At 60.9% G+C, this 22,199-nt stretch overlaps 1 long non-coding RNA gene across 1 annotated transcript; it reads left to right on the forward strand.

Moving 5' to 3' along the window:
- Window positions 1–16,449: 16,449 nt before the first annotated feature.
- LOC119092011 (uncharacterized) lies at window positions 16,450–19,866 on the forward strand. Its single transcript, XR_005093484.1, has 4 exons — window positions 16,450–16,557; window positions 18,207–18,763; window positions 19,318–19,401; window positions 19,699–19,866. It is a non-coding gene; the product is annotated as an uncharacterized LOC119092011 (long non-coding RNA).
- The last annotated feature ends 2,333 nt before the right edge of the window (window positions 19,867–22,199 follow it).

The following is a 22,199-nucleotide window of genomic DNA, read 5'->3' on the forward strand; positions in this document are numbered from 1 at the left end:
TTTTGCTGCATTGCATTGAGTAATGTATAAGGCTTCTATGTAGCTCTGTCGCGATAGAACTTCAACCCTTTTCGTTGTTCTGTTCCGTATGCACCGCTTCACGCTACGGATAGTGCCGTAGTCACATGTGTCTCCAGCTGCTGCTGTGCTGCGGTCTGTTGACGGAGGCGGCGTGGTTCGCGCGCCAGCTGGGCGACTGGCGGGCAGCGCTGCTGGTCTGCGTGATGCACCGTGAAATGGAAACACTCATGACCCGGTCAGTCAGTGCGCCCAGCACCGTACGGTCCGCCGGAGGAGAGTTTATGCTGTGGCACCCTTACGGGACAGCATGGATGAAAGGGATTCACGCGCCGTCCGGTAGAGGCTCGCATCAGCGTATGCCATCATGTACGTCTTCACATTAAAAGTAAAAGTGACAGCTACACATTAAACACAGAAGTGACAGCTGAGAGATTGTTTGATGTGCATGCGAGCGCCATGAGTGCAATCTGAAGAACTTAATAAGTCGGGTGACTGGTCTGGAGCAGCTACAGTTAACGAAATAACCCCATTGACATAATCATAGTCCCACATAACTCAGTGACCAGCGCCGAATTTAACCCACCCATACAAACCTTCCTATCAGCACCTCCTACATTCGTCAGACCAGGACCACGCCTGTTGGGTCCAGCTGTCTGTGTGCCGGTCAGCTGACCGGGCAATGCATGGTGTGGGCCGCGGTGTCCGAGCCCCTGCTGTCGCTGACCCCGGCCGTCGACAGGCCGGTACCGGACCGCACCTCCGAGCCGGGCCCAGCCGCGCAGCTTCTGGCTGAACAGACGGCCATCTACCTGCCGCTGCCGGCCACCAGTCTGGACGCCGGCTCGCTGCGCCACCTGCTGCTGGCCGCGTTGCTGGCCGGTGCGCCACTGCTGGCCGGCCTGCTGCGCGGCCTGCTGGAGCAGCTGCGTGCCGCGCTGCGACCACTGCCGTGCGCCGTGCCGGCCAGCCAGCCGCTGCCGGCCGTGCCGCTGTACCTGCCGCCGGCCGGCGCCCAGCCGGCGGACGACACCGAGTCGGAAGCCGCCGCGCGCTGGCGGCTGGCCGACGCTGTTCAGAAGCTGCTGGCCGCACTGCGCGCCGCCGGGCTGCTGGAGCGCTGCGCCTTGGCTTACCTGACGTCACTGCGCCAGGCGTGCCGCCGGCAGCGGCTGGATCAGGTACTGTGTGGCGTCACCAGTGGCGCGCTCAGATGTGGGTAGGGATGGCGGTCGGAGCAGGCACCGCGCCGCGGACGGCGGCAGCGTGGGGCAACCTAAATATGGGCAGCGATTGGGTGCCGTGAGCGGTATCTCTGGGATTGAGTGAAGTTTTGATGTTATCGACGGCACCTGGGCCGAGAGAGCAGCCGACCCGCGGCTCGAGCACGACTCAGTTTCGGTGACGGTAGTGCGTGGCTTGGGCAAGCTGTATCTCACAGAGTTGCACGCTGCAAATTTGGTATGAACCAGCTGCGTCGCATTTAAGGACTGTGCGTACCACGTGTGACCGATACCAGTCGCGGGCTGTGCTGCCTGTGTCAGCTGTGTGACGTATACCGCATGTCGCAGTTGTTTCGATCGCCGGCGCTGGAGACTAGCCTGGAGGGCACGTTCCGTCAACTGAGTGCCCTGCTGGAGGACGGTGGCCCCGCCCCTGACCCGGAGGCGCCGCCAGAGTCGGCCGACCTGGCGGCACCCACGGCTCTCCTGCGTCACCTCTGCCTGCTGCTCTACCTGCTGCAGGAGCGCGACGAGCTGGCGCTGGCCGGCCGCACCACACCGGTCAGTGGGGCACGCTGAGGTCGAACCGGACCGGTCAGCCGTTAACGATCATTCTGCGGAGGACAGGCGGCGGACACACGAGCTGATCACTGTCAGGGCTGGTGCGGAAACGCATACTATTGGGAACAGTGTGATCCATGATAAGTTCCGTTGTTGGATGGCGCATCGCAACGTCGGACCGACCTGATTCAGCGCTGTCGTCCACACAAAACTACTCCGCGCCTCTCGCTGCGATGACTGTTCACCATCCGCCCGTGACCTATTGGCCGGTGCCAGCTGATGTCACTGACGGAGAGGGTGCTGCTCTGTCCCCAGACGGACGCCGCCGGCCGGCTGGAGTCGGCACTGACCGTGACCGCGCTGGCGGCGGCGCTGCGGCCGCTGCAGCCGCTGGCTGGCTGGCCAGACCAGTTGTGCGCGCTGGCGCTGGACGCGGCGTTGCTCGCGCCTGCCGACCCTCGGCTGGCGGACCGGGTGGCGGAAGTGCTGGGCGACATCTCACAGCTCGGCGACCAAAACGAACAGCGCCTGCTGCGGCTAGTGCGCCGCTGGCGCCACCCAGCTGCCGGCGACGGCGACGACGCGCTGGCCGGCGCGCACGGCTGGGACATCGTACTACGCGGCCCGCGCGACGGCAGCGCCGCCCAGCGCCTGCTGGACGGCTGCCGGCTGCAGCACCTGCGGCAAGAGAGCGCGACGGCCGGCGGCCGGCTGCGGCTGCGGCTGGAGCCGGACGGCGCCCTGTTCACGGGGCCGCAGGATGACCTGACGCCGCTGGAGACGCGGGCCGAATATCTCGGATTCCTGCGCACGGTGCTGGACATGGCGGCGCCGACCGAGCCTTTCGCCGGGCTTTCGCCACCGCTGCTCGCAGGCCTGGCGCCGCTGGCACGAAAGCAACGAGCTCAGTTCGCCTACCTTCTTGGCCGGATACAGGAAGCTGCTGGCGGCGCTAGCCGAGCAGCCGCCGCTGGCCGCCGCGTCCCAGACCCCGGCCGCCGCCGCCGCACCCGGCCGGCTGCCGCCGCCGGTGCGGGGCAGCCGGTCGGCCGAGCAGCTGGGCTCGGCACCGGCTGGCCGCCGGCGCGGCCTGTTTCGCTGCGTCAGCTTCAGTGACATCTGGCGGCCGACCGGCGGCGATGCGCAGTTCCTCCTGAACGGGGACCCAAGCGCGCCGCGAGAGGGGCCGCGCCAGCCGGCGAGGCGGCGCAGCAAATCGGTCGGCCACGGCCAAACGCCGCCGCAGCGCCGAGGTCGGACGCGCAGCTGGAGCACGCTGCCCCGGCGCGCGGCGATCGGTGCGCCGGCGGCGGGCGGCGGCGGCGGGGCGGACTGCGCCGGCGACCGCGTGTCGCTCAAACACCCGGCGTTCCTGCTGGCCTCCGGCGTCGGCGTCGAGCGGCTCGGCAAGTACGAGCGCGTCGAGAAGCTGATGGCCTGGTTCCTGCTGTGGCGGCAGCAGCCGATCCGCATGGACCTGGTGAAGCCGTTCAGCGGGCCGCAGGTGGCGCTGCGGCCCGGCATGCCGGATATACTGGTCTACATCTGGCTGACGGATCAGCTGACCGGGCCTGCGCAGGGCCGCGGCCGCCGCAGGACCGGGCGTGGCCGCGGGCGCGCCGGTGCCGGCGCCGGCGGCGGCCAGAGAGACAGCAGTAGTAGTGATGATGACGCGAGCGCCCCAAACCCTGGCGACGACCCGATGCTGCGACACCGCGTGGAGGACGCGTACGGCCCTGGCAACGCCGGCTACGGCGCTCAGGGCATGCCGAGGTACGGCGGCGCCGGGATGTATGGCAGCCAGGGCATGGCAGGCGGTGGCTACGGCCGGCAGGGAATGACAGGTCAGGGGTATGGGAGCCAAAGTGCTCGCTACGGAGGCCAGGACTTGAGCCCACGTGGGTATGAGACCCAAGGCTGGGGAGCCCAGAATTATGGCATGGGTCGGCGTGGAAATGGTAACCAGGGTATGACTCCTGGTGGCTATGGTAACCAAAATGTGGGCTACGGAGGATACGGAAGCCAGAGCGCTGGAAGCCGCGGGTACGGTGGCCGTGGCATGGGGGCATATGGCAACCCCGCGATGGCAAACCAGGGCTATGGTAACTGGAACCTAAGACAGGGGTACGGAGGCGGCGGTTACAGAAACCAAGGCTATGGCCAGCGTACCGGCGACATGGGGTACGGAAATGACGGCTTTGAACCGTCTGGAAACGGCAGATTCGAGGTCTCGAGATTCGGCGGCCAGGGGTACCGCGGCCGGGACGGCGAGGCTCCTGGCTTCGGCAAGCTGGGCGGCTACGGCGGCCGGCACGGCGCGGCCTCGGCGCCGCCGCGCCGGCCGCCGGGCGGGCCGCAGGTGCGGTTTGGCGGCGAGGTCGGGCCAGAGTCCGCCGGCCCGCCCAGCAAGTGGGGCAGCTGGGACGACTTCCGTGCCGACCCGGTCAGCGTGCGTGGCGGCGACCCGCACGCGCTCTCTGCGCCGCCCGGCTGGGGCCAGGCGCGCTCGCTCAGCGCCGAGCCGTCCGCGGCGCGGCGCCGGCCCGCCTCGCAGCGGCCGCGCAGCTGGGAGCGCGCCGACGCGCCCGACGTGACCGCCTCCACGCACACGCTGGTGGCGCCGCCGGCCGGCTGGGAGCGACGCGATCGGTCCGGTCCGCCGGGGCCGGGGCAGCCGCCGCCGCCGCCGCTGGACCTGCCGGCCGGCACGTCCCCCAGCTGGAACCACACGCTGCAGGCGGTGGGCTGCGGCGCGGCCGGCGCACAGTGGAAGCAGATGCACGGACCCGACAATGTTGAGGGCGACGAGTGCTTCATGGTGTACGACGACAAGATCGTGCGCATGGAGAACTTCACGTCCAACCGGGGTGCCACCATCGACGTGGTGGAGAAGGTGGCCCTTTACGGTCCGGGTGGGCTGGGCCGGCCTCGGTCCGGCCAGCCGACGGAGCGCGGCGCCTCCGCCAACGGCGGCGGCGCCGCGGGCTGCAAGGACTGCGGTTGGACGCCCTGGTCGGCCTCAAACCTGGGCAAGATCCGGCAGGCACAATCGATGCCGGGCAGCGCCGCCTCCCTAGGCCGGCCCGGCTGCACCAACTGCGACTGGGAGCGGTGGTCGGCGTCCAAGCTGAAGTCGGCGGCGGCGCCCACCGGCGGCTCGGCGGCGCTCTCGCAGCTGCGCGAGCAGCCCGACCTCGGCGAGGAGCCCTGCACGTGCGACAAGACGGAACGTGGCCCGGGTGAGCCCGTGCCGCGGCCGTGCCAGTCTTGCGAGTGGAAACGCTGGTCGGCCTCGCAGCTGCGCTCGACCCAGCCGGCGCCGGCCAGCGGCGCCGCTTCAGGTGGGCCGGCGTCCTCCGCCGGCCGGCCGGCCTCATCCAGCGGCGCCGCGCCGTCCCGCTCCGACCTAACCATGTCGCAACAGTCGGACCGCTCGGACCTCATCAGCCAGCTGTCGGACGAGGTGCGCCAGCTGCGCCGCGAGCAGCAGCAGCTGCGTGACGAGCTGGCCGGCCGCTCGCGCTCGCCCTCGCCGGCCGACGTCGACCTGGCCGAGCTGACGCGCGTCATCGACCAGATCAATGACGTGCTGGAGCTGGGGCTGGCGCGGCTGGAGCGCGGCGAGCGCTGGCGACCGCGGCCCATCCAGGCGCCGCGCTCCGTCAAGCCCTACGTCGAGGCCATGGGCCTGCCGGCGCCCGTGCTGGCAGCCGTCGTATACAGCGAGCCGCCGCCGCCGCCGCCGCCCTCACACTACGCGCCCAGTGCCGAGTCACAGCGAAGCAGCGCCTCGCGACCCGGCTCGGAGCGCGTGCGGCGCGCCTCGCCCGGCATCGAGCCGGACGCCGCCGGCGGCGTAAGGCTGACGCCGGATCAGGTACGTCCGGTGGACCGGGGCGCCCCGAACCCAGGCCCGGCCCGAACACTCCCCTGCCCAGTGACGGAGCGTCTGTTCGGTGCATCGCTGTAAACGTGGCCAAAAGAGCCGTGCCTCCGTGTAACAAGCTGAGGTGATGAGGTTGTATCCGTCTATGTTTTTCGATCACTTACGGTCATAGTTTGGTCAAAATACTCATGATTCATGTGCACGCGTCATGCTTTTAATCGAATGTCTGTGCCGCGTTCCGCCGGCCTCTTCATCTTGCCCGCGTACCGAGAACATAATTCCCGCCACGGTATCAGCTTCGCTCCCTTGCTGTCAGGGTGAGAGACAGGTGGCGCCAATTATAGCGTCAGTGGCTGAATCCGTCGTTAATCCCAATGACAACAGCGGCATAAGCTTGAGATTCCAACTGTGCAATTTAGGTGGAATGGTCCAAGTGTACGGCGACTGCTTCTAACTGAAGCGCGGTTGTCACTGTTCCATCTACGATGAACCACTTAACAGTTTTTGTGACATGCGGTTTCATGGGAGTATTTGTGATAACGATGCCTCCTTTGGCGGGCATGCATTAAATTTGATAGGATAGTGACTTGTGACAGATGTTCTTCTTTCGTTGTTAAACTTGTTCTTTACGATTCTCCATTTTTTCAAAATAACCTGCGATATTGTTTCCGCTAAGGTATTCTTAGCAAAGTCAGTGTCAAACGTTCTAACCAGTTTTGTGTGCATGCGCCGCATACTACTGTAGATATGCCGCCTGCCGCAGATTAGCCAGCTAGTGGCCGAAGAGGTGCGGAAGGCACTGCGCGAGGAGCCGGGCGCTCGGCAGTCGCAGCGGCGGCCACGCTCCACTAGTCCGGCGCCCGGTCGCGACCGCGACATCATCGTGCACCACCCGGTGCGCCGCTCGCACAGCCACGACCCCAACCGTGCCTCGCCGCCCAGCGAGGCGGCCAGCGAGCCAGCCAGCAAGGCGGCCACCGAGCCGGAGCCGGCAGCGGCGGCGGCGACGACCGGCGCCGCCGCGCCCGCCGACACCTACCGCGACTACCCGTTCCTGCTGCACGTGCAGTCGGCGACGCAGGACTCTGCCGAGCAGCAGGCCGCGCTCCAGGTGCAGGCCATGCGCGAGAGCCCGACGTCGCGCAAGATTGTGCAGCTGCTGCACGACCGGCCGCAGGGCGCACCAGACGGCGAGCCCGACCTGGTGGAGCGCGTGCTGGGCGTGCACAACCGCGGCCTGGCCGGCCTCTACGACAAGAAGGCCGAGAACATGCGCTCAATCCAGCTGCTGACGGCTGATCTGTCGGATGAGGAGCGAGAGGCGGACCGGCGCACGGCGCTCGAGATCCGCCAGCTGGACGGACGAGATCGCCTCGCTGAAGCGGGCCCTGCGCGCGCTCGACTCCACCGAGGAGCTGGTAGCCTGGCGCTCGCCCAGCGACGAGCTGCAGTACCTGCGCAACCGGCTGCGCCGCCTAGCCGGCCGCGACGATGTCGGCGCGTCGGAGACGTTCGTGGCGACCGGCGCCGACGGCCTTAAGCACAAGCGTACCTCCGAGGGCACCGGTTCAGAGTGCAAGGTGAAGGGGTCGAAGCCGTGGGACAGGCGTCGCCGTCACACCGAAACCGCACGCGACCGCAGCCCGTCGTCGCCGCCACCGCCGCCGCCGCCGCCGGCGGACAGGCGGTCGAGTTCGCGTCGCCCGTCTCCGGAACAGGAGACATCGCCGCCGCCACAGCCACAGCCACCGTCGCCCCCACAGTCACCGCCGCCTCCACAGCTACCGTCGCCGCCGGCGGACAGGCGGCCGAGCTCGCGTCGCTCGTCTCCGGAACAGGAGACATCGCCGCCGCCACAGCCACAGCCACCGTCGCCCCCACAGTCACCGCTGCCTCCACAGCTACCGCCGCCGCCGGCGGACAGGCGGCCGAGCTCGCGTCGCTCGTCTGTGGAGCGGGAGCCGTCGCCACCCAGCCGCCGCGACTCGGCTGGCTCACTGTCTCAGCGGTCCAGCGGTACGCGTGTGCGCTTCAGCCAGGAAAACGTGGCGCCGGCACAAGAAGAAACGTCGTCGCCGTCCCCGCCTCCGCCACCATCTTCGGCTCCGCCGCCGCCTTCGTCTCGGCCGTCGGTGCCAGTACCTGACCAGCCGCCGGCTGGCCGCCAGGACGGGGACGCGGCCGCCGACATCCGTCGCCCCGGCAAGGAGCGCAAGAAGCCGTCACCGCCGTCCTCTGGCCGGAGAGAAGTGCCGGCGGTGCCGGAAGAGGAGGAGCCGGCCGAGCCGCGCACGCAGCGCCGCTTCACCCCCGCCGACCACCGGCCGGAGAACACGCGCTCGACGCCGGACGCCACATCGTCGGTGCACCGGCCGGCGGCGGCGCTCGTCTCACGCTCCGCGTTCGAGACGGCACAGGCGTACCAGACCAGCGGCGAGGACATGTATATCCACCCTTCCGACCTGGAGGGGACGCCGCCCGACTCGCCACCGCGCGCCTCCTCCACCACCGACGAAGTGGTGATCGGCTCCTTCAGCGTGGACGAGGCAGACCGCCGTCGCGTGACGCGGCCGGTCGCCGCGGCGCACGTCGAGACGGGCCCGGCGCCGGTGCCGTCGTCGAGCGTGCCGAGCGACCCGCAGTTCCGCACGGTGCCCAGCTGGGCGCGCGAGACGGACCAGCAGGCGGAGGTGAGCTGGCTCGCTGCTGAAGAGCTACCCGAGCTACCTGCCGCCGGTGGCGGCGCAGCGCGGCACGGCCGAGCAGGAGCACCGGCTCGTCATCGGTCCCGTCGAGATCGGCATCAACCCCAACTCGATCGTCGGCAAGCTGGCCGACATCGGTACCAGGATCGGCCGGGCGGCCGACATCGCCGAAGAGCAGCGCGACTACGACGAGGCTAAGCAGGTGGGCGTGGGCGGGCCGCCGCGGCGCCGACTCGGTACGACACCGGTAGCCGGCGACGCTGGTCGGACGCGGCGCCTTCTCAGGGCATGCGGGGGGTTGAGTCTCGGCTTGCCGAAAGCTCTGCTGTTGCTATATTGAAGCGCGCACAGGGAGGGGGTGCGGGCGATGTATGCTTTAGAAATGGGGGGGGGGGGGGAGGAGTGGCAACGTTGCATGCGTTTTTAAATCATGTGCATTTAGGGCAAAGGAATGGGCCCATCACTTACAGCATGAAGACATCACGGTCAAAGGACCCAACTACTTTTCCGTGACTTCTGCGCAGCATAGGAACTGGCCGCGGTTTTTACGGGCGAGGAACGACCCTAGTTCATGGTAGTCTTCGCCTTTGCCTTAATTGCGCTTGCCCTAAACGTTAATTCGCCATGCGGAAGCTGGTGGAGCCCGCCAGCCAGTGTCGGCAAAGAAATCGATATTCACCTGCAAAACCTGTGTTATAATTTGCATCCAGATCGTTTCCGATCATCCGACATTAATCATGTACTCCTTCGTTTATCAGCCAATGAATATTAGAAACGATGGAGCAGACATTCGGAATCGGATTAGCTCGTAATCGCGCTCAGAGTTGTTTGCATACATTTCCGTATATGACATATTCACAAAAAGAGCGATCCTCTTAGCGCAACTTAGTTGAGAGGGTCGAAAGCCAACAGCCTGCCAAAGGCCTGTTTTACGTCCACTTTCTCTGCATTCGTGAAGATACGTGTTCTGGTTCTTACGGTGCTTAAACAGCAGCATTAAGGTCATGCAATCGGTCGCATGTGCTTAGTTTTTGTCCGTCCTCTCGATCAAACGGGCCATAGGTGGCGATCTCGACTCTGTAGGTACGGCATGCATGGAATCGAGCGGTCTTGCGGCGGTCCATCCACATGAGGTCCCCATTTTCGTCCATCTCCGCCCCTTCCTCCGCTCTCCTGGCCCTGCTGTGGGTGTGATCGCCGCCGGTGGCCCGTCCCTTGCCCCTGCTGACGGCTGCCGGAGCACCAAACCCGCCTGACCCGCCGTGTCCGGTCTTCCTGGTAGATCCTGGAGCAGCTGGGTCCCTCCCCCGCGGCCAGCTCCAGCTCTCAACTGGAGCCGTTCGCGTCGGCCCTCTCCGAACCCACCCTGTCCATGCAGCAGTCGCTGGAGCGCCGTCTCCGACCGCCGCCCTCCAGCAGCCTGGACGCCATGTACAGCGCGCGAGACGTGCTGCTCAGCGCCAGCGAGTGCGAGCTTAGGTCAGAGCGCGGTGTGGCGCGTGCCGCGCGGCCGCCGCTCAGCGAGATGGCGCCGGCTGACACAGGGCGCGCTTTGTTTATTTTCCGACGCCGATGGCTGCAAACCTGGCGCGTTATTTGACGGAGTGTCTTGTTGCAAGGAACCCCCGACTGAAGCTTGCTGTAGCTCAAAGGTCCGCCTCCTATGATCCTATGCTTCGTGCGATTCGCACGCTCAGGTGACCATCGATTTGTTGTCACACTGGCTGGTGATGGCTCCCCAGCGAACCGGAAGCGGGCGCAGGACAGGCTCCCCAACCCCCTCCGAGCGAGCAGCCGGACTCTAAACCCGGCGAGCAGCATTAGGTGGGTGGAGCAGCCGCGGCGTTTGGCGCGCGGAGCCCTGCTGCAGGCGTGACCGGCGCCGCACGTAGGCTCGCTAGGTCGAGTGGGTGGGAAACTGAGTGGCGGGGTGAGTTTGGAAGTAAAATGCTTGGTGCTGGTTGGGCAGTCGCACTTGCTGTGCCTTGCGGCGCGAGAGCGGGCTATGTTATTTACAGTAAATCGTTTTTGGCCTATTTTAGTGATAGACATTAACGGTTATATCGGTTCTAGCTCGCCGCAAAGAAGAAGCGACGGCGTAAAAAGGATGGAGTGAGCAAGAAATACAAAGATCAAGCCGTCGAATCACCCACAAGGACAGCAGCTGATGATAAACAAGTAAGCTAGATGATGCGAGAGCAACAGATAGTGCTCGTTGCGCTTACATGCAGTGACATGCATGGGTCGGTAACAACAGATGAAACCTGCCCCCGTGCCTCCGCATTGCGCGAGCTCGCTCCGCTCAGAAACGTTCGCCTGGTGGAATCCGAATAGGTTCTGCCGTTTGCGTGTTGAGGTATTATTGCTGTTTATGTTTGTAAGCCTTAGTATTCCGTCCTCATTCGCGTGGGCTTGCACCAGCGGCAGATGGAACCGAGAGTCCCACTAGGTATGGAAAATACACCGTACAACCCTGCAAGTAGTCATTCCGGTCGCATTCCGGTATTTCACCCCAAGCACAAGCGCCGGCTATGACAAAAGGTCCGCCAGCGCTGATGCGTCGCCTGAAGCGATGTCCCCGGCTCTCACCATCGAGCCCGAGCGAGCAGCGCTGGGCCCGGCCGCACATATGCTGAGCCGGCGACCGGCGACCAGTTCCAGACGCAGCGACACTCACCCCCAACCCACTGGATCACGACGGCCGTGCCTGAGGAGCTGGTGCGCCAGCAGCGGCGCCGTCCGCCGCCCGCCAGCGACGCGCGGCCCGAGCAGCACTGCCCAGCGGGGGAGGACGAGGCGGCGGAGGACGACTTCGGCTGGTTTCCATTCGGGTACGTCATGTTCTCGTACACGATGTGCACATGCCTGCTGCGATCGCTGATGCGTCTCGCACTCAGTTCATTCATAGTTATGCGGTTTGGTTGTTTTAGTGCGATCAGGACGTCATCATTGGCGTGGCACCGGTCTCCGCCGGTCCCGCCGTACCCTGACGTAACGCGCTCGTGCCGGCGCAGGGGCGGGGCCGCCAGCAGCGCCAGCAGCGGCAGCGGCGGCATCCTCAGCTCGGAAGAGCTCCGGCCGTGGAACCCGTTCGAGACGCGCCGCACGCCCGTCGGTTCGCCGGAGACGGTCGGCCCCAGGTGGGCGGCTCTCGGCGGCGCACGGTCACGCGCCGCCGGGGCTAGCTCGGCGCGTGGGTCGGGCCGGCGGAGCGGTGGGAACTTCGTGAGGGCTAGCTCGGCGCGTGGGGCGGGTCGGCGGAGCGGTGTGAACTTTGTGAGGGCTAGCTCGGCGCGTGGGGCGGGTCGGCGGAGCGGTGGGAACTTCGTGAGGGCTAGCACGGCGTGTGGGGCGGGTCGGCGGAGCGGTGGAAACTTTGTGAGGGCTAGCTCGGCGCGTGGGGCGGGTCGGCGGAGCGGTGGGAACTTCGTGAGGGCTAGCTCGGCGCGTGGGGCGGTTCGGCGGAGCGGTGGGAACTTCGTGAGGGCGCAGCGTGCACTTGCAATACAGCAGCTGTGTTTTCAGGCTAGCCGCCTGTGATTGCGGTTTTAAGCCGCCCGTTTCCTGTGTTGAGCATGAAACAGCAGCCACGTTACCAAGCAGTGTGCCTTCGCCATCGCTGTGTCCGGTTGCGTTGAACTTTATGCTGAACAAATTTCAAAAGGTTCCTCCTTGTCTGTTTCCCGCACTTCAGTTAAGACTAATTTATGCACTGGCATCGTGAAGTGCGTTTGTGCATTTCAAATACTGTTCCCTTGCTTGTGCAACCCTTCAACGTTCAATGCTCTGGGTTTTCTCTGCCTGTATCTGTACAGTGGTGTATGTGTTTCAGTGAGTGGGACCAGCAGGGCGGGTTCTTCACGCCGGGAATCCGGGGAAGCACAGGAAATATGCAGGTAACTCGACGTATGTCACACGAAATATTAAGCTATGATGGTATAATCTGATCGGGTTGAGTCGTGCTCTATGAGCTTGCAGTACTCTTGTATGTCTTGATGGCATGAAATCGCCGTGTCAGAGTTTCGCATCGTGTTTTTACTTCCCATACGACGCCCAGCGGCGTCCTCCGGCGACATCGGCCGGATGCGTGTGCGCGTAACTAACCGCTCCGCTGGCGGTGCCGCGTGGGCGACTGCCGGATTGGTAAATTCCTGCACCACTGGTGCGGTGCGAGCAGAGACGCCGGCGCCTGTCACGTGACTGGCATCAGACCACCGAGCTCTGGTGACCCGGCGGCCGTTCACAGGCCCGGCGAGTGCGCGGCGCGATTCCGGAGGCTCCCCGCCGCCTCAAGTCCTCCAGCGTGACTCAGATGGCGGCCGACACCATCTCCCCAGTAAGTGACGGAGAGCGCCTCCCTGGCAGTTGGACGGCGTGCAGCACACGGAGTCGCACTAGCAGGCAGGATGCTATCACGTCTGCTCCAAGTTTAGCCGATAGAGCAGTGTTTGTCATCACCGTCGATCAGCGTCCATCGCTTCAGCGGCACCAGCCGGCGGCGCTGGTGGGGGTGTCGTGCCGTTCCCTCTCACGCCCGCCGGGTTTGTTGCAGAGACACAAGTCGAACTGGGACGCGCCCGTGGAGCCGACCGAGTCGGTGCCGGCGACGAGCTCGTCGAGCGGCCGGCGTCGCGGCTCTCTGCACGGCCCGGTGCGGCCCACCGACGAGCGTCGCCACCAGCGACACCCGGCCCTCAGGAACGTGCCCAACAGTAAGCACGGAGCCGGCGGGACGCGGCGCCCAGGCGCACTGTGATGGCGTGACGCCAGGAAGCAGTCGCTGCTGACTGGACCGGCGGGGCCTCAGTCGAGGTGGCAGCGTTGTTTAAGCCAGCTGTACTTGTCCACTTGCACACTTGGTCCTTCCAAGGATTGTGACTAAGGCGGCTTCTACGTATTAGGGCGACGTTTGCGTGGTTCGTTGCGTGTTTGTGCCAAAATGCACTAAGGTGAGATAAGCAAAGTAATCTTGTTTAAATGATATCAACATAGCACAAAAACACTACAATAATCTGGGCCACATTTGAGCTGAGTCATTATTAAGGCAGTGAGGAAACCAAGACGGTATGTTCTATCTACAGCGCATGTCTTGAATAGCAATTTGTGGCGTGTTGTATAGTCCCTAGCAGACCTGCGGTTAGACTAATGATCTTCAGCGCAACTTGCATAGAGCAGCCAGCGGGGCTGACGTGACGTGTCCGAGTCGGCGGCCCGCTGTCGGTGTCGTGCTGACCGGCCGCCCCGTGCGCCGCAGCCTCCAGCTCGCTCATCATCCAGCACTCGTCGCTGTCGGCCGTCCAGGAGGAGAGCGACGGCGCGGCCGGCGCGCGGCCCGGCGCGCCCATCGTGCCGCCCGCCTCTGCCCGGCGCGCCTCCAACCGTCAGTGCACCGAGCCGGCGCGCCCACACGGCCACTGTGACGGATTGGCCTCTGGTGATGGGGTGGCCTCTGGTGATTGGCCTCTGCTGATGGGGTGGCCTCTGGTGGTTGGCCTCTGGTGATGGGGTGCCGTGGTGTCGGTGAACCGCCGGCTGCGGCCCGGATTGGGCCCCGGGTGTGGCGGTTCGCGGGAGTGCCGCGGCCGCGCTGTACAATCACGTCAGCTCACTGTCGAAGGGGGAGCTAATGTGATATGCGGCGGGAGGGGAGCTGCTTTCCAACATCTGCAAGAGTCGATGCGCTGGACCTACAGGGACACTCGGCATCTGGCCCCGCGTTGTTTTCTGTTCGTGTAGCATCCTGTGTTTAATCCAACGTTCTTGTGTCTAGAATGGGACAAAGTGCCAGCGCCAACGCATTAATTTGTGCCCCCTGTCGCGTGATTTCCGCCCCTACCACGTCTGTTGTGCACCATGCCGCGTGTTTTGGGCTCCCTGCCGTATGTGTGGTGTTGTGTCCCTCTGTCGTGTTTTGGGCTTCTTACCGGGTGTTTTGTGTTCCCTGTCGCGTGTTTTGTCCTCGCTGTCGCATGCTTTATGCTCCCTGCTGCGTGTGTTGTACTCCCTGTCGTGTGTTTTATGCTCCCCGCCGTGTGTTTTGCTTTCCCTGCCCCGTCTCAGGTATTGTCTGCGGCCGCCAGCCTCACCAGACTGTGCTTGCCGTCACCGCCGCGCACCTGCCCGGCAGGCTCGTCGTCATCGCTATCGTCGTCGGACTTGGACGCGGACGACGAGGAGGCGGTGGAGCCGGCGCTGCGGCGGCGGCCGGTGCCGGCGCGGCGGCGGGCCTCCATCCGGCGGCCGTCGGAACGACCCAGCGCCAGCGCCTCCAGCGGCCGTCAGCAGCAGGAGGACGGGGATGAGGAGGAGGAGTCCAGCTGGCGCGTGCCCAGTGCCGTGTATGACCTGCTGGGCGAACGGGAGGTGGGCGACAGCAGCAGCGACGACACCAGTGAGCCTACCGACCAGCTGCTCATGAGCATATTCGGCGAGCGCATGTGACTGACATGGGGTGCGGGTGCGGTGCGGACCGGGCTCGCGGTCTGGCGGCGCCAGCTGGGAGCACTACCGGCTGGTGGCTACTCAACGCTCGGGTAACAACGGTCTAGTGTTGCACATATCCAACGGTTTGTCCAGTATTTGCCTTGAACAGCTGAATTCGGTGCATGCGCATGTCCGAGTGACTGCAAGTCAGGAGGCTGTCTTCCGCGGCTCAAGACGGGTCAGAGCCTATCCATTGGATTTGGAGGGGCCGCAAATTATGTCGTCTTCTGCGTCCTGCTTTGCGTCGGATGTGTTTGTACGCCGTTGTATCTCCTAGTGATCTCGTTTTGTCATGTCTAGTCACGTTTCTAGTTTGGATATATTCCCAATAAACGATAAGGGTCCTGATTTGGAATGCTGTTTACCAACGCTCGCAACCTTGATGAAAAGGACGGGATGGTGATGTGTCAAGCGCGAGTTCTACAGTTTGTCCAGTGTTTCCTTCATTAAAGTTGATCATTTGCGTGAATCTGGAGCAATCTTTGCTCCGGGTGGTGGTCTCACGCACTAAAATTGGGTGCCTTGCTTTTGCCTTGCGCTTGGTTAGTTTTATTACAACGCTTTAAGCGTCACTTTTTGTGACACATCGCCCGCAATACTCGTCAACAGGGTCGATTTGTGCGCTTCTGATGGATGCTGTTGGCGGTGTTCGTAAATTTACCTTTAAAGTATCTGTCTCCTAATAAATCCACGTGGCCGCTACACGCGGCTGACATCTCGCATTGCGCTGTCGTTACGTGATTGTTCTTAGCCTTTGGAAAGGCTCCGCCATGTGTCAAAAATACGTGGATCAATGCTTTTGCAGGTGCTCCTTGCTGGCAAATACCTAGTGTTGGTACAGAAACCTGGTATATATATATATATATATATATATATATATATATATATATATATATATATATATATATGTGTGTGTGTGTGTGTGTGTGTGCAAATGCCAACGCCAATATCAGGTTTCGAAGGGAATGGGGCCTTACCCGCCAACCCTTTTTGACGGCGTTCGTGGCCATTGGCCCGACTTCCTGTGACTGCTTGCCCTTGTTGCTTGCTACGCTGTGTTAAGCCCATGACACTCGGAACGCATCCAGTGATCCGCAGCGGGTGGGAAAGGTCAGGGACTTGTTGGGTCTATCAATTTGCATGCTCCCTGGTTCTAGTGGCGAGTTGTCCCGAAAGAGCCCCCAAACCATTTAATACTGCTTCTACAGACGGAAAAACCATGGTCCATGATTGGCAGTATCACGTAGCATACATTTTACAAAATTATTACAAACGTTTTTCATGGATGGATTGTTGGAATCAGAGTTCACGCTGAGCGGTGCTTGCTGGATGAGCCCTGACCACTATCATCTGACCGACGCGACCGAGATCACATGAAATCTTTCTTTAATGTAAATTAGTATGGTGGCAAATCCGAAATGAATGTCATTCGCAAGAATAGCTTCTGACGGAAAACCACACCAAAATCGCAGCCATCGCGGGACAGCTCTAGATACAAAGCCACGAATAATATGTTTGTAGTGTCATGTTTTAGGCTGTTTTAGACAACTACGCCCTTCTTGCGACGTGGCCTGGTTTATGGGCGTTGTTGCGCACATGCCGATGGCATGTCTATATCGGCATAACCAGGGGGCATAACAGTCAACACTACTTCGTCACGAGGCCGAAGGCTGGAGGGGAGGTGAGTTTCTGTATCCTGCCTTGAAAACCTTCGCGCATGGTTGTGTATCGGTTTAGCCTGTCGTGGGCTTCACACTAAACTGCGTCGCGTGTATGGCTAATTCTGTGCATACCATTAGTGATTCGATTGTAAGTCCTAGCGGTTCTTAGTAATAGGTTGGTTTAATAGATCATAACCACATTGAGTTGGATGAACATTTTGTGCGATTTTTTATGTAAGAAATGTAAATCAAAAGTATGTTTGAATTCCTCTATTGTACTCAGCATTGTAACCTGTGACTGGCATAACGTGAAATTTGATGGTAAGCGTGGGTCAACAGTTGGCAGTTGTCCATTAGTTTTCTACACAATTGGGTTCATTTTACCGCAACTACCCATTAAGTGTGTTCCAGTTATCTGTGACTTATTTGTGTGGGTTTTTGAACAACACATGTTATCATGAATATCATTAGGTGTGGTATATAGCTGTGTTTCTTAAGACCTGAACCTTGTTAGATTCTTAGCTACAAGCCTGTGAGGTTGTGCAGACTGTTTAAGGAAGATTATTTCAAGGTCACCTACACATTCATGATGCCAAAATAACTGTATTCAAATTATGCTATTCCATTGGTCATGATCAAGTGTAAGGCCAAGAAAACAAAAACGGAATTGTTACGAATGTCATATCTGGAATACATGAAAATTATTTCCAGGTATAAAAGCCATTAGTCAGCTCTTAATATCAATGTTGTGCCAGATATGATGGTATAACCAATGACATGTTGAACATATTTACTCAACAGGGAACTATGTTTTCTAGAGCAGCCTTTCCAATTTAAAAGCATATCAGTAGTTTGAAGGGAGCTGATTTTATCATATCTGATGCATGCTTTAATATCTTCCAATATGGGATGTTTTCTTCAACCTGTAGGAAATAGAACCATCTGGTGTAGCAGCTGTAGCAGACATCACAACAATAATTTCAACACATGCATGCTGTAAATCTGAGTGCTTGGACCTTGGCTCATGGATGGCACTGAATTAGCTTAAAGGATTATTATTTTGCAAAACTCAGTTCTAGGAAAAATACTCCCCTGAAAAAATCAATAAAGATTCATTCAGATATTTGGTGTATTCCGACCCGACTTGAGTGTGACATGTGCATGTGCTGGGCCTGGTGCAGTAAATGAATTGTTTTGCTGTGTGGGCATGAGCCACTCCCCCCTGTGGCTTCTCTGTCCCAGCATTTTCTCAGTATGATTTACAGCTACACAAGCAAATATGGTGTGTTCCAAAATCAGCTCCTTCTCTGGTATGCTTCTGTTACACTCCATGAAAACCTCCTGTCGGCTTTCCACGTGCAGCATAATGCATGGATGGCCCCAGCTTGTATCTACCTGAGCACAGTAAATAATTTTTCATATTTGAATTCATTCCTGATATTCATGAGTGAATGATGCCCTGACTTCATGAATATCCCACTTTAAAAATTGAATGAAATGTTCACATTTGGTAACAGCTGTATGCTATAAAGCCAACTTGGCACATTGACACTGCAGCCAAATATTGGTATTGTGTGCCTCACATCAGTACACAATATCCAGATCAGTGTTTCTTTTACCACTGTTTCATAACTAGGACCAGTGCATCTGATCCCACCATGTCTTATAGAGATGCCTCCCAGAAAGAAAGCCAAGACTCGGGCTGCAACCCCCTCTGAAGACCTTGAACCAAAGCCAATGCTACCAATGGAGGTAGACCACAACAGCGGCCTGCTCCAGCTGCCAGAGACGTTTGACGAGTCCGTAGACCTGCTGGTGGATCGCGTGCGGAAGGCCGTGTTCGAAAACGTCACCATGTTCAAGATCGAGGTGGCAAGCATCGCGGCTGGTATGAAGGCGGCCGACGTGATCGCCGACCTCTCGGCCAAGGCGCACCAGGACATCTGCGAGATCGTGCCGCTGTGCCAGGTGCGTCTCAACGACCTGCCGGCCAACGGCTGCTCGATGCTGTTCGACCAAGCGCCAGTACGCCGAGGCGCTCGTGCATGCGGTGCGCGCCCACTTCGCGTTCGTGGCGTTCGACCGGCGACTGATTTACACGAGCACGGCCGGCCCCGGCGACCGGGGCGCGCCGCGCCTGCTCTACCTGTTCACGTACCTGCGCACGGCGGCTGATCGCGCCGAGCCCACGGCCACGAGCGCCGCCGCCGCCCGGCTGGGAGTGCGGTGAGTGCCACGACCCGTCAGGAATGACCTGTTGGCTTGGGCCACCTTGCGGCCAGCTAATGTTAGGCTTTGTTGGGCAGTCTTGGGCTTTTGTCCCGAGCCCTGGGATGGATTGCGTGAGTTGCGATGGGTGTGTGAGTAAAGTGACAAGTGACACGTTCATCGTTTGAAGGGTACTGGAAGCTACCACATTGCATGTGGTGTGATGCCTTTAGAATCCAATGGTATACTGAATCACACACAGGCTGCAGTCTTTATTGAGAAGAGAAGAATTGTGGAAATAATGTCACATTAAAAGAAATGTAAATTTCGAGAGAGTACTGAGATACCGAGGCTGACAGACATCAACACATTGACAGAAAATAAATGAACTATTGATTTGACGGGGCATGTCCCTTGAAGCAGGTTATACATCCATTATTATCCAAGTGACATACCAGCTTCGTGGTCTCGTGTAAGGCTCGGAAAAGGCAGTCAGTTGATTCCATTTTATGGGCTATGTCTTCATTGTATCGCTGTTGGGGTGGTGTTTTAGAGCTGCACATTATTTTCAGCGAGGCAAATAACCGGCGCAGGACAGTGGCTATGCCTTCATCGGTGTTCATCGAAAAGGAGCTGGAGCAGTTCAGAGAAGAACTGTAAGTTAAGCAGTGTGTGAACGACGCTCATTGTTCGTAACGAGTGTATCGGGTAAGAATGCGATACACGTGTGTTGCTATTTTCAGAGTGCTTTCAAGGAGCCCTAAAGAAAATTGCGTGGTGTCATGCATGTGTAATTGCGTCATGTTTGTGATATGCGGAACTTTAAAAATAGCGAATCCAACGGTGTTACGGTTGCTTGGGTGGCCAGTCGTTTTTCCTTATCGAGTCCAGTGCGAGCCACTGGTCCAAACTGTGCGGGTCCGCTGACGGACTGCTGTCTCGGTGCGGCGCAGGGACCGCGCCGAGCAGGAGCTGATGGACGCCTCGCAGTCGATGGAGGACGACTACCGGCTGCCGGAGCCGAGCCCACCGATCGTGTCGCTCAGCGTGCCCCGCCGGTCCTTGGGCCCCGCCCTGCCCGCCGTGCTGCCGACCGCCACGCTCCGAGGCGGCCGTGTCCCCGGCCGGCGCAAGCGGCCGTCCTCGCCCGACCCGGCGTCGGCCGCCGCCGGCACTGACACGCTGCCGCCGCCGTGAGTCCGCCGCCGCCGCTGCCGTCGGGACAGCGAGCGGCGAGGCTGCCGGCACGCCCCGAGCGCGCGGCCAGCCCCGCTGGAACGGGCTAGCAACGGCGCAGTAACGACCGACGCCACTATACAGGCCACTCATGTGTACGCTAGTGTGGGGCCTGTTCGGGAGAATTCCAGCCGCCCGCCCGTGCGATGGTGATTGTTTGCATCAGCCGCCGGCCGGCGTCCGTGCCATGTGCCTCTGCTGCCGCCCATGAGGTTTCCTCCCGAACCGTGCGAATTATCCCACGTGTGATCATTGCACGCCCACTGCTGACGTTCGATGGCCACCGGCTCGGGCCAGGCTCTGCTCGTGGCCGCTTGACGCCGGGAGCAGAGGCCAACCTCGTGCGGGAATGAAGCGGACCAACGGAGTCGGACGGGCGTTACCCTGTCCCGTCACTCGCCGCCTCCGCCGCGTCACGGCCATGCCCTGACAAACTGGTGCGTACGTTGCAGCTTGCCACCGGCGGTCACCCCCTCCAAGGCGAAGTCGGCCAGGCCTGCGGCGACCCCGCAGAAGGTCAACACGGTGCCGCCGATCGTGGCGCCGTCCAATGCCAGGTCGCCCTCGAAGACGGGTCCGCTGCCGGCGCGTGAGGCCGACCAGCTGGCGACGTTCTTCGCGCGGCTGAGCGGCGCCCAGTCGGAGCAGAGCCGCGTCTCGCTCACGTGCCGCTACGCCAAGCTGCGCTACGGCCACGACGTGTCGTCAGGCGCCGTGTATCGGCTGGCGGAGAGCCTGCCGGGCCCGGCGCCGCCGCCGCCGCCGCCGCTCTCGGAGAACGAGCGACGCGAGACGGCGCTGGCCGTGTACCACGAGCTGGACCCGAACCAGAGCGAGCAGTCGCGTGTGGCCTACACGCTGCAGTACATGCGCGTGCAGCACTCGGCGCGGATCGGCGCCAACGCGCTGTTCGGCTGGCTCGGTCAGGGAGCGAAGAAGGTGAAGGCCAAGCCCAAGACGCAGTAGGCGGTCCACGGCCCGGCGGACGGTCCGGAGAGTGGTGATAGTGGTGGTGACTGGTGCTGATTAAAGCGGAAGGAGAGGGAGGCGTTATGTAATTTGAGTACGTTTTATATATCTGGTTCTGGCTGAAAGCTTTCGCTTGGCTTCAGTGGTTAGACGTGGTGAAGCGAGCGCCAGGTCGCATGTTGGGTGCCTGGTATCGGGTGGGCCCGCCGAGGTGGAGGATGTTTCTGGAAGCGGAGCCGGCGAACGTGTTTTATGAGTATGTTCCATGGCGAATTCGGGACACCTGGGCTAGCCATTTCCAACTTGAACACCGACAATATTCTTGTTGCAGTTAGTTGGCCGTTGCTGTGGAACCCTAAAAGCACCACTTCACGTTCGTTCCGTGAGTGCGTTGTGTGGGAACTACGTTTCGGGTTTGTACCGACATGCCTCCGACTGTCTGCTGTCACTCGCTGGTGGTCTGAACCGTGCAGCGCCTCGGGCTCGGGCGGCTTGCGACACACCGTTCTGGCCGCTTCTGCTTCTCGGGGGCGTGCTCACGTGATTAACGGGTCTCTGCTGAAGTCTCGGGACTGAGTATTGGTCCTCATACAAAGCTGTTTGAGTGCGCTCGACTGAGATTGTTTCATGCAGTGAGACGCTGCGAATTGTGCCGTAGTGGCCTTAGGCTTGTATAGGCTAGGTCCAGTCGTGGAACCTGCTTTTGTCGTGGCGGCCAATGCCACGGACCTTTTAACTCACAGTACTCTACCATATGGGAGCTGCAAGATGCTGTCGCTTTGTTGCGTATGCTGGAACGACGGGAGCGGGGAGAGGGGTCGGAGGGAATGCGCCCTGTCTGGAGCATTGCCATGTTAGTGTTTTAGCGTTGTATGGAGAGAAACGAGGCAAAGTCGCGCTTTACACTCCCTTCTTTGCTTCCCGTTGACAAACAATGTCCCTGGTGTGTGTGCTTATTAATACATCTAGTTGGAGGTGATAGATGGAGAGGTGAATGCTGTATGAAAGTGATCCACTTCAGTGCCTTCTCTGGTCCACAAACGCAGATATCGTCGGGAGTCACCGCCGTCCAATGTCAGACGGCGAATGCAAATACTTGAATGGTTTGCTCCCACATGAACGAGGGAACAAGACGCAGTGCACAAAACAGGTTCAGTTGTGGGTAAAGCCCGCCCGAAATGGAAGAAGTCCACTTGTTGAGGTATTGGGTGGCTAGTATCGCTATCCTTCAATGCTTGGTCTGCTACCT

This window comes from Pollicipes pollicipes, unplaced genomic scaffold (genome assembly GCF_011947565.3).
Source record: "Pollicipes pollicipes isolate AB1234 unplaced genomic scaffold, Ppol_2.1 Scaffold_3447;HRSCAF=4054_pilon_pilon_pilon, whole genome shotgun sequence".
Classification (NCBI taxonomy): domain Eukaryota; kingdom Metazoa; phylum Arthropoda; class Thecostraca; order Pollicipedomorpha; family Pollicipedidae; genus Pollicipes; species Pollicipes pollicipes.